Raw genomic sequence first — 11899 nt, 5'->3', positions numbered from 1 at the left:
ATAAAGAAAATGTGGTTCGTTTACACAACAGAGTATTATTCAGGTATTCCTTCACCTGTTTGGTTTTCACCTGTTCTCCTGTAATTCTTTAAGGGATTTTTGTGTTTCCTCTTTAAGAGCTTCTACCTGTTTACCTGTGTTCTCCTCAAATTCTTTGAGAGTGTTATTTATGTCCTTCTTAAAGTCCTCTATCATCATCATTAGAAGTGATTTTAAATCTGAATCTTGCTTTCCTGGTGATATGGGGACTTCAGGACTTTCTTGTGTGGGAGAACTAGGTTCTAATGATGCTAAGTACCCTGGGTTGCTGATGCTTATGTTCTTGTGCTTGCCTTTCGCCATCTGGATTGCCTTAGAGCTACCTGCCCTGTCTCTGATTGGAGCCTGTCTTTCCTATTTTCTTGGTTGTATCAGAATTGTGTAGGGTGGGTGTTACTACTGGGGTAAGAGCTAGGGCCCAAAATCTGCTCAGTGCTCAGGCGCAGACAGGAAAGAACCAGTGCTCCTGGCCAGGAGTAACTTCCTGGGTCCTAGTGGGTCCCAGCTACTCCCTGTTTGGGGCGGGTGTTGCTGTCTGCTTATCTAAGATACTGCCCCGGTTAGAGTACCTGGGAGCCCTGCTTCCTCTGGGTTCTTTGAGATTGGGGCCAGAGTTGCCGCCTGGATCTGCTCAGTGCCATTATTCAGCTATTAAAAAACAAAGACATCATGAAATTTTCAGGCAAATGGATGGAACTAGAAAAACTATCATCTGAGTGAAATAATCCAGACCCAGAAAGACAAACATGATATGTACTCACTTATACGCATGTATTAGCTATAAAGTAAAGATAATTACACTACAGTCCACAGGCCCAGAGAGTAAGTAACATGGAAGGCTTAAGGGGGGACTCAAGGATCTCCCTGGGAAAAGGAAATAGAAAAGACTTCACATGTGCACTGGGGTTGGGTGTAGGAGGGGTCAGGTATGAAGGAGAGAGAAAATACTAGGAGAAATGACTGGAATTTGGTGGCGGGGGTGGCGGGGTGTGAGGTAGAAACCTAGTACAATGGAAACTCCATGGAATATACAAGAACAACCTTAGCAAAGACTTCTAGTCACGGGGAACATGGAGCCTGTATCTGCCATATTCTGTAACCAGGCAAGGCCTCAAGTGAAAGGACTGGGACACCAACCCAGCCACAAAATCTAGTTTGCCCTGCCTGTAGAGTGTGCTGGGCCAGAGCCTAACAGAATCATCATCAAAGAGACCAGAGAGACTTCATCCAACAACTGATGTGAGCAGATACAGAGTCCCACAGCTAGGCATTAGGTGGAGCTTCGTGGGGACATCCTGCAGAAGAAGGGAGGAAGGATCAGAGGAACCAGAGGAGTCAGGGACACACCACAAGAACAAGGCTCACAAAATCAACTGACTGGTACTCCTGGTGACTCCCAGGGATTAGTGAGCCTGTAGGGGTCTGACCTTGGGTCCTCTGCGTATATGTTATGGGTGAGTAGCTTGGTGTTCTCGTGGGACTCTTAACAGTGGGGGCTGTCCTGATTCTTTTGCCTACTTGTGGGACCCTTTTTCTCCTAATTGGTTACCTTGTCCAGCCTTGATGTGGTGGTATTTGCCTGGTCTTACTATAACTTGTTATGCCACGTTTGGTTGATGTCCCTGGGAGGCCTGCTCTTTGCAGAGGAGAGTCAGGGGGTTGTAGGGCAGAGAGGATGCATGGAGGGAGACAGTGGGCAGGGGAAGGGGAGGGAGGGGAAACTGCAATCAGGATATAATATATGAGAGAAGTATTTTTAAAAGAAAATGTTAAAAATAAGACTGCAATCAGGATGTAATTTTGTTTATGTTTTTTTAAAAAAACGATCAAAAATAAAAGTGTGTGAGGATGCAGGATTCTTGTGGGACAAGAAAGTGGGCAACGTCACTTCCCACCTTTGCTGCCTTCCTCTAGGTTAATATTGAGGCACATACAGGCAGGAAAGCTGGGGGAATTCCCAATGGAACCATGATAGCAAAAGCATATCATTAGCAGGGTGATTGTTTGCATTCAGGCTTCATGAATCTGTAACTAGAAAAAATGTCACAAATATTAATTTATATTTTAAAATAAAATTAGCAATATATACTCATCATGAAAATAAGGTCAAATACAGTTCAGTGGTGCTGTACAGAAAATATGTTCTCCTGTCCACTCCCTTTGAAGAGTTACCATTTCTGTTTTCCTTTCTTCCTTCCTTCCTTCGTTTGTTTGTTTCTTTCTTTCTTTCTTTTGTTGATTTTTTTTTTGATGTTTTTGAGACAGGGTCTCACTGTGGAGTCTAAGATGGCCTTGAACTCACTGGCCCAGGCTGGCTTTGAACTTGCTATGATCCTCTGTCCTGTATCCCCTGGGAACTGGATTATAGGCGTGTGCTACCACAGCAGACTTCATGTCTGTTTTAGTCCATTATAAATTCATGTCTCCATCTTCTTATTGATCATACTGATATTGGAGGGAGTCAGTCGCTGTTGGGAAAGATGAAGAATCTCTATCATACAACTCCACTCTTTTATGGTGAAATTCACCTTAGATTATCACCTTTGGTACCTCTGTTGTTTTTATGATCTTTAGATGGCATGATCTTTCATTTCATGTTGGATCAGTACATATTTACTACCAACGGATAAGATAAATGATGGCCACCAACACCACTCCATTCTCCCACCTCCTTCCTAACCCAACCGGAGAAGAACACTTGTTATTTTAAAGTGTATGTGTGTTTGTCTGTGTGTCTGCAAAAGTGAGTGCAGGTTCCCATAGAGTTCAGAAGATTGTATCAGATCCCCTAGAGATGGAGTTACAGGGAGTTGTGGGCCACTTGGGATGGGCGATGGGAATAAAACTTGGGTTCTCTAGAAGAGCAGCAAATGTTCTTCACTGTGGAGCCATCTCATCAGCTTCAAGAAATGACATTTCTATTCCATTTGCATATGTGTCCAGGACAGTTGTACACCACAGTGTGCTTGTGGGAGTCAACAGGTAGCTTGCAGGAAATCTACCATGTGAGAGTCCTGGGGATTGAACTTGGGTCATCAGGCTTGGCAGTAAGTGCCTTCATCTGCTGAACTATCCTGGTGTCCTGAGAGGAAGAGTATACTCAAGGAATAAATTAATATAATTTCTAGGAGATGGGGTAGAGTACTAGCAGTGGGGAAGTACATCTAGGAATCTCTGGGAGTCAGGCAAGTGCTGCTTCCTCCTTTTCTCTACTTTGTCCCAGGAGGCAGAGGCTTTAGCTGATCCCTGGTTTGAACTCTTACTCTTCCCTGTGTACCTCTGATGGGCTCTGCCACTGTTGAGTCTCATAAAGAGCGAATAGGGACAACATTATATGAGTCAGAGGTGACAGTGAATCTCTGGGCATTGAAAGCACGAGACCACACACACACACAGAGAGAGTCTTGTTAGTTTAAGTGTGGCAGGTCGCCATACTGTACACACCCAGCTTGAAAGACAACGTGAGGTGCAGCATTGCCAGAAAGAGGAGGACATGGAGTCCAACCAGCAAAAGACTGCTTTTTATCATCTTGAGATTAGTGCTGTTTTTGAGAGCACAGAAGTGTCCTTTTATTCGTGATAGAAAAATATATGCTGATTTTTTTTAAAAAGTTCATTATTTGACAAACAAAAAAAATGTGCAGGGTGTGGGCGTGGGAAGTGAGGGAAGACGTACAAGATATGCTCTAGAACGGGGCAGATACGGTTTCAAAACTGACAAAATAATGTCGTCTCACATACATGTGTACTTACATATATGTATGGTGATGTTCTAGTGCTAGTCATAGTAATAACTAGATGTCGGAAGACAGTAAAGCGCCAAGTCTTGTGAAAGGATATGCCAAGTCTCATGGAGGGAGGCTCCAAGAACACAGACCCAAGAATCTCTCCTCTGTGTGCCCTGAATGGGGACATGCCCCCCTTTTTTTCTTGCTTCCTTGGGATGTAATGTGCAGTACTTGCCAGGCAGTTTTGGTTGAGCGTATCCTCTAGAGCACTGGCAAAGGCTATTCTGTTCATATGTACTATGTGCTCACTGAAATTCATTCCTATGGTTTTCTGAACATGTTAACCTCTCCTGGATCACTGCCTTCTCTGTTGCTTTCATGAACACACTGAAAATGTGGTAAAGCTGCCTACAGCATCAGACTGTACTTCACCCCATTCCTTTCAGCTCCATTCATCCCCAGGTCCCCTCTTGCTTTGACAGAAGATAAGTCACAATTAGAGGCCAAATCAAGGGGTGCCACTGGTGGCGGGGGGCGGGGGGTAAAGGTGGGAGAGATGTTATCAGAATCTGACTTTTCTTAGTAAAAGTCCTTGCTTAGAGTGTTAGTCCATGGTTTTTGACTGATCTTTCCCTCAGCCTTGCTGAAAGTTTGCCACTTCTTGAAAAATCGCAGAGAGAAAGGAGGAAGGGGTGAGGGGAAGGGGGTAATAGAATGATCAAGAGAGGAGGTGCCAGGAGGACAGGAGAGGACAGCTTTGAAAACACGGTGCTTAAGGTTTAGAGTTAGAAATGATCTCCAAAACACAGTCATAGTGGTGCTGGAGAGATGGCTCAGTGGTTAAGGGCATTATTATTGCTCTTGCAGAGGACCTGGGTTCAGTTCCCAGCATCGACTTAGTGGGTCACAGCTGTCCATAACTCCAGTTCCAGAAGATCCAATGCCCTCTTTCTGACTAGTCCTGTGCACACATGGCACACATGCGTACACTCAGGCACACACACACAGACAATATAATTTTAAAAAACAGAGTCATGTGGAAAGTGTAGTTAGTTAGGCAAGGGAGAGACAAAACCTCCAGGATCTGTCAAATGACACCGTTCCTAGGGCATTCAAAGAAAGAGTCTCAAGATGAGATTTCTATTTGTACTTAGCTTAGAGTTCCCAAGTGTACCACTGTCGTGTCCCCAAATCTAAGTTACCTTCATCAGGATATGTATTTATTTTGGCTGCCTGGGTGGCTGATTTTTCTTTCAAATACAACATGTGAGAAAACTCTTATGGCTTTATAAAATTTGGAGGTGGGGTGGGTCACAAAATCCAAGCAATCAGCATAAGCGTCCATACTCACAGTGATATTTTTCCATTCAAACATAAAAACCATGTTACAGATTCTAGGATCAGGATCAGGGATGAAGGGCATGCGTGTAGAGTCACAGGCCATGTGGTCCCTTGAGGACCATCCTGGCTTTCCATCAGATCTCACTTGCAGAGAACCCTCTCATTTCCTGGTTCAAGGGTTTCCCGTAAGTTAGGTTTCTGAGTTCCAGAATTGACCAATATGATAAGTGGCCTGATATAAGTAAAGATATCCTAAAGAGACACTTTAGAATCTGACTATCAGACCATTGAAATGGTGATCCTAAGAAATAAGAATATCCCCAGGAATGACTGTTCCCAGGAAAAGATTTCAGAAAGTTCTTGCAGCTTGTCAGACTACTTCAGAGAATGAGGCAGAAGCCTGGAGTGTGGCATGTCAGTGGTAGGTGGAGGACCACATTTCGAGGGGGACTGCTTAGATGTTCACCCCTAGCCCTTTCACTCCGGACCCTGAAAATGAACTGGGACAGGGATGGGGGCAAGTGGATCACTGAATCTCTTTGTCTGTCTTCCCAATGTGGCCATACTTAATACTAGTAACTTGGTTGCTTTAATTGGCTCCTCAAGGACGAATGACCAAACTTGGCCTTTTGGGGTACAGGCATGACCCCCAATTCAATAACAATATGACTTTCATGAGAAGAGGAAAATCGGAAACCGAGGACCTTCCTAAGTTTTCTTTAGAAACAAAAGGTCAAACTAGTTGAGGGAAACAGAAGTTTCACGTTCTCTATGCAAAGACCTCAACGTCTGCATTTGACAGGTCAGGAAGCTCAAGTGCACAGAGCTGCATTTCTCAAGGTCATGCGACGAAGAAAGCATTAAGCTTAGATTTATTTATAATGTGTCCGTTGTTTTTATCTGAGTCATAACTATAGCATCACCATGCCACCACAATAACTCAGCTCTTAGTTAGATTCTCTCAGCTCCTAGTTAGATTCTCGTCTCCTTCCTCTGTCTGAGTCTCTAGGGAGAGGAGGGAGAGGGAGAGGGGAGGGGGAAGGGGGAGGGGGAGGGGGAGGGGGAGGGGAAGAAGTGGACAGACAGACATGAATGGATGCCAGTACCTTTTATGAGAGTCAGCACTCCTTCCACAATGCAGGGGGCTGGAATTGAACTTGGGTTCTTAGGCTTGGTGGCAAGCCACTGTACCCACTAAGCCATCCCCCTGGCCCATGTTATCTATATCTGTTTTCAAACATGACACTGTCAGATTCTCATTACCTTTTCACCCCCTTTTGTCTCCTGCGCATGAGAGCAATCCTTTGCCATACAGAGAGGCCCGGCTCTCTGTGGACTAAACTGAATGAAGACATATCTTCTTTTCCTCTCTTTGCCATATTTTAAGCAGCTTTGAGTGCGTTACATGGGGACTTCCCATCTTCCATTGCACCTGCCCTTTACCAAAAGTTGCCTGTGATTGTCCCCAGTGGATGCCTGCGGATGCAGCTGTCTGCCATATGTCCCTGCCTCTCCTCCCTTGTCCTTTGGTTAATGACTACTGACAAGTGATAGTTGCAGAACAGTTGGGAGGAATACCGCGGTGGCTTCCGCAACTTTATGGTATCCTTGGAGTAATTCTGAAATTCGTCCTTCCTCGTGCTCTCAAAGCTAATGGCCCTCAGGATGCCACGACGGTACTCGATTTCACGGAGATGCTGAGAGTGTGAGGTCTGTGCAGCTCTCTGCTATTTTTTTTTTTTTTTAAAAAACAATTATATTAACTCAGCAGCATGCTTCTTGAGCCCATGACTCACAGAAATATATGGTGTGCACTAACTGTATTTGGGATCTGGCCAGAGGTCCTATTGCATGAGTCATGCCATCACAGAACTTAGAGTTAGGATGGGCAGCAAAGATATTAACCTTGTTTATGGTACCAAGTTCCCATTAGAAGCCTTGACTTTCACACTTTAGCATGCTGTATAATGACATAAAGAGCTTGCTAGCAAGTCATATAGTCTCCACCCAGTATCAATCTTCAGACTTGACATACATTGTTGAAAACCCCAATCATACCCCAAAACTTTCAGCAGGGTTATGATTCCCCCATTTGTATCTTATCTTACTAATCCCAAACCAAGTGCACCACCCAGCTATTGACCATTAGAAAGCAAAGCCCAAGACCATAGTCACACTAGTAGGTTCTCCAATCAACAAATGTTTTATTTAATGCTACAAAATCACACCCTTAGAGAGAGACCCAAAGGACAACACAAGTGGACCTTAAAGCCATAGCCCCACTGGCTCTCCCTTCCTCCCTTGTTCCCTCCCTCCCTCCCTCCCTCCCTCCCTCCCTCCCTCCCTCCCTCCCTCCCTCCCCTGCCATTACCCATTGCCTGGTGGAGCTGCCTGTTGCCTCTGGCTTTCTTGGCAGTCTCCTGTCAGCACAGGGATCCCTCTGTGACCTGTTAACTCAATTCCATGAAATCTTCATTCAGCTCCTCCTTGGGTCTCACCCAAGACTCACAGGCACATTTTCCTGCCCAAACAGGATCCAGAAATGAGTCCCTGTCTTGGCTTATGGTCACTCTGGATAGAGGGAGGGACCTCAAAATCAGACCAGAAGGAAACTGACACTAAAAATTACAGTCAAGTGTTTCTTGCAAGATGGGCCCACTGACAGCATCTGAAAATGCTTACCTGCGACAGACAGACGTTTTAGCTGTGGATAGAACTGTGTTCACAGATACCTTTTGAAAGAAATAGGTATTTTTAAAGAACATTTTGAAAGATCCTCAGATACTGCTCTTTCACGTCTCAATCTCTCTCTCTCTCTCTCTCTCTCTCTCTCTCTCTCTATATATATATATATATATATATATATATATATATATATATATATATATATATATATATATCTGTAAAGAAGTCAGTCAGCATTTGAATCATCTCTCCCAGGACATCCTCTATCTGTCTTTTCTGGCTGCCTCCCCCACCCCCTTTCAGTGGGACTATCATGAGCACAGGGACTTTGTTTTTATTTATTTATTTTTGATTCAATAAAATTTTATTTTCCCAAATGTACAGCTGATTGAACCTGTTCATGCATCTTCACCAGTAGCTGGAGCGTCTCTACCCTTTGTGTTTCTGATGTAAATTACTTGGGCTCTGTGCTTTGAAACCAGCTTGATAAGTCCTTTACTAAGTAGCTCCTGACTGCCCTGGCCAAGGAACCTCGAATCTTCAGTCTCTCAGAGACCACAGCTGGAGTAATAAGCTTATAGTTGGGAACTTCCTTATAGAGTTTGTCGTATGTAGCTTTGTCAAACAGGACGAGATTGTTCTGAACTTTGCCTTTGGACCACTTCTTTTTGGCCTTGTCACCAGATTTATTTACTGCGTCTTTGTCTTTTTTGGCCGACTTTCTGGCATCTTTCTTCTTCTTGTCATCTTTGGGTGGCATGGCAAAACCCAGAGAGTAGTGTGGACCACTGCAGCCTCACTAAGATGGCGGAAAAAAGGAAGCCCGGTAGCCCAACAATCCCGGGGACTTTGTTTTTAAATGCATCCTTCCCAAGGTGCTGTAAAATCTCCAAACTCTATACACATAGGACTTTCTCTGTTTAGGATATTTGTTGTTTTATTTGTTTTTGTCTGTCTGCATGCATGTGTGTCTGAGTGGGGGTTGGTGTATGTGTGCATGGTTGCCCACACAGGTGCACAGACACCACAGGGTGTCAGGTCCTCTGGAGCAGGGGTTCCAGGAAGTTGTTGAGTTGTCTGACATGAGGGTTAGGAACTGGTCTGTGGTCCTCTGCGAGAGTAGTGCATGCTCCTAACCACTCAGCCATCCCAGAAGGCTTTGCTCTTTATAACTTTTCCTTTGTTTCCTTTTTTCCCTCTCTTTTCCTCATCTGGATCTCTTTTTATCAGTTTTATTGATTCCTATCAGCTTATCTTTGCAATAAAAATGACTACATTATCTTTATTCTATCATTGCACTCAAGGCCTACTGAACATCAGGGAAACTATACCTGGTTATTAGAAACTTAACCAGCTTTCTGGGGATGGTGAGGTCATAGGTCTTAGGAGAGTATCTGCTACTCTCAGTTTGTTAGACCTGCAAAATTCCCTACTAAATTCTGAACCTCACCCTCCTATCCACACATAACTGTGGCTACCACAACAAAAACGTCTCTTTACCACAAATGGAGGCCGTTACAGAAAAGCACAACTGGACACGGCACAGAGATCAACAGATCTTGGAGAGCCCAACTCCAGCAGATACATCTACATCACAGCCCCTGCATCCTATGGCCCAGGGAACGTTGATAACGAGGAAGCAGAAAGATTGTAAGAACCAGAGGACCAGCAAGTCTGCTGTGAGACAGTTTCTCCTAGGGATGCTGCATAAACAAGACCAGAAAAGGGCAATATCAGCAGACATACTAATATGGAAGGTAGAAAAATCTCATGGAGTTTCACTCCTAGAAAAAGAACTACAGGCAACTAATAACTCTTGACTGCTGAGGGAGGGAGAATTCTCCCAGGAATGAGCCCTCCTGACTGCTTGTCTAATACAAAGTGGTCAGTCATGAAACACACACACACAGGGACACAGGGACACAGGGACACAGGGACACACACACACACACACACACACACACACACACACACACACACACACACAGAGAGAGAGAGAGAGAGAGAGAGAGAGAGAGAGAGAGAGAGAGATTCAGCATATTGTTTTTATATACTGTGTGCTTCTCTTGAACACTCCCCATCTTTATGTTTTGAGACAGGGTCTCTCATTGAACCAGAAGCTCATTCCTTTGGTTAGACAGACTGGTCAGTGAGCTTCAAGGACCCACCTATCTTTGTGTCTCTCCATCCTCCTCAGTGCTGATGCTATAGCAGTACTCCAGCCTGCCCTATTTTTTTGTGGAGGTTCTTGAAATCCAAACTCAGGTCCTCAATGCTTGTGGGGCAAGCACTCTATCAACAGAACCATCTCCCCAGCCCCTTGAGGTCTCTTATAAAGCCAAATATTCATTTAGAATGTATTGTATGGTAGGGTATTCATCTCCGAAAAGTGAAACTCTATTCACACACACACAAAAATCCTACATATGAAACTTCACATCAGCTTTATTGGTAGTAATCCCAAACTGAAAGAATTGTAGATGTTACTCTGTGGGTGAAGAGATAAGTACACTCCTATACTTCCTTCCATACCAGAGGCTACAACTCAGTAATGAAAATGGACAAGCTACCACTCACAGACACTCGTGGAAATCTCCAGAGAATCATACAGATTGAAAAACTAAAACCCAGACAATCTAAAAACTTACATTATGATATAGTTTTATTTATGTAACACTCACTCCTAAGATGGCAAATTTAATAAAATGGAGGACAGAGAAGAGATTGTTTTAGTAGATATAAAAACAATCACACACAGGATTATATGAAGCTGAAAATACATACGCACACAGACATACATAACCATGCACAAGTAAAGCTGAACACATGTGGAGTTAAGATTGGTGTACTGTCTCACTGTCAGGATCCTGTGTGTGAAATATAGCACCAGGACTGGACACGGAGATGATGGAGTCTCTTTATATTATCCGCTGTAATAGCATGTGGAATCATGGACAGTTCTATGCCAGCCACATCAAAATGTGTTCACTCTGGGAAACACTGGCCAAATCTCCTAGACTGACTCTTCAATGGTTTTTCTTTTATTATTTTTCAGGGTTCCTCTTTTATGCTAATTTTCTTTATATGCAATTTATATATAATAATAACTTTGAAATTACATGATTCAATGCATGGTGACAAATGCATTGCCAATAATCTTCATGTGAGACACCTTTCATAATCTGTACTCCCTCATCCCAGTGGCAATCAATCCGTTTCTGGCCTTGCAATAAAAATAGGCTTTCTGATATCATAGTTGTGTGCTTTGGAATTTTCTTAAACGGTAATTCTGTCTTTGAGGGGCCTTACATCAGCTTCAGAGCTTTGCATAAAGTCACTGGAAGCCAACACACAATCCCCTCTCTGCTGGCTTCTCCTCCTGCCCCATCTCCCACCTCTAACTCTTTTACGCATGTTGATCCCAGGATAAACTCCAAAATAAACCTCTATTTGCAAACCTAACATCTGAATGTCGTTACCTTGGAAACAGAATCCACAACATTGATGTTTTGAGATTTTATTTTCAAGCACCAAAGTTTCACAATTTGGATATTACATCTCGCCCAACGGTCCCTATGTTGAAGGCTTCTGATACTGCTGGTGGGTAGGAGATTTCCAACTGGTGGGCTTAGTGGACTAGGGTCAAGTTACCGCCTGTGTGCTATTGAAGGAGGAGTAGGAAGGAGGTGTACTGGATGTTGCCTGACTCCCAGCTTCTAGGAGGCCAGGAGCTTCTCCCCGCACACACTTCAAACTGAGGTACCTTGCTTCACTTCAAGCCTGGCTTGATGGACCTACTTAACCAAGGCCAAAAACTCAGAAACTTTGAGCCAAAATGTATCTTTTCCTCCTAATAGCTGCTTGCCTCAAGTGTTTTGTCATAGCATCGGAAAGCCGACTAATTCCCAGGGTATGTTCATTTTGACTCATCCCAATCCTTTATCCCAATCAGAACGTGTCGTACCAGATCCATCTGGATAGCTGCCATTCTCCAATTGTGCAAATATTCTTTTAAAAAATTGAGAGTAACATCTCCACGAGGGTGCTCCCCTATCCACCCACCCACTCCTGCCTCAGTGCCCTAGCATTCCCCTACACTGGGGCAC

The 11899-nt window shown here is 43.9% G+C and overlaps 1 protein-coding gene and 1 pseudogene across 6 annotated transcripts in view; both read right to left on the bottom strand.

The window, feature by feature from the left end:
• Positions 1-11899, bottom strand: part of Nxpe4 (neurexophilin and PC-esterase domain family member 4) — a 247174-nt gene that overhangs the window by 110374 nt on the left and 124901 nt on the right. The gene's annotated exons all lie outside the window — the stretch shown is intronic.
• LOC143438873 (small ribosomal subunit protein eS25 pseudogene) lies at positions 8145-9311 on the bottom strand (annotated as a pseudogene).

The sequence above is a fragment of the Arvicanthis niloticus genome, chromosome 26, assembly GCF_011762505.2.
Source record: "Arvicanthis niloticus isolate mArvNil1 chromosome 26, mArvNil1.pat.X, whole genome shotgun sequence".
Taxonomy (NCBI): Eukaryota; Metazoa; Chordata; class Mammalia; order Rodentia; family Muridae; genus Arvicanthis; species Arvicanthis niloticus.
The sequence above is the reverse complement of the archived record's forward strand: the minus strand, read 5'-3'. Positions and strand labels throughout refer to the sequence as shown.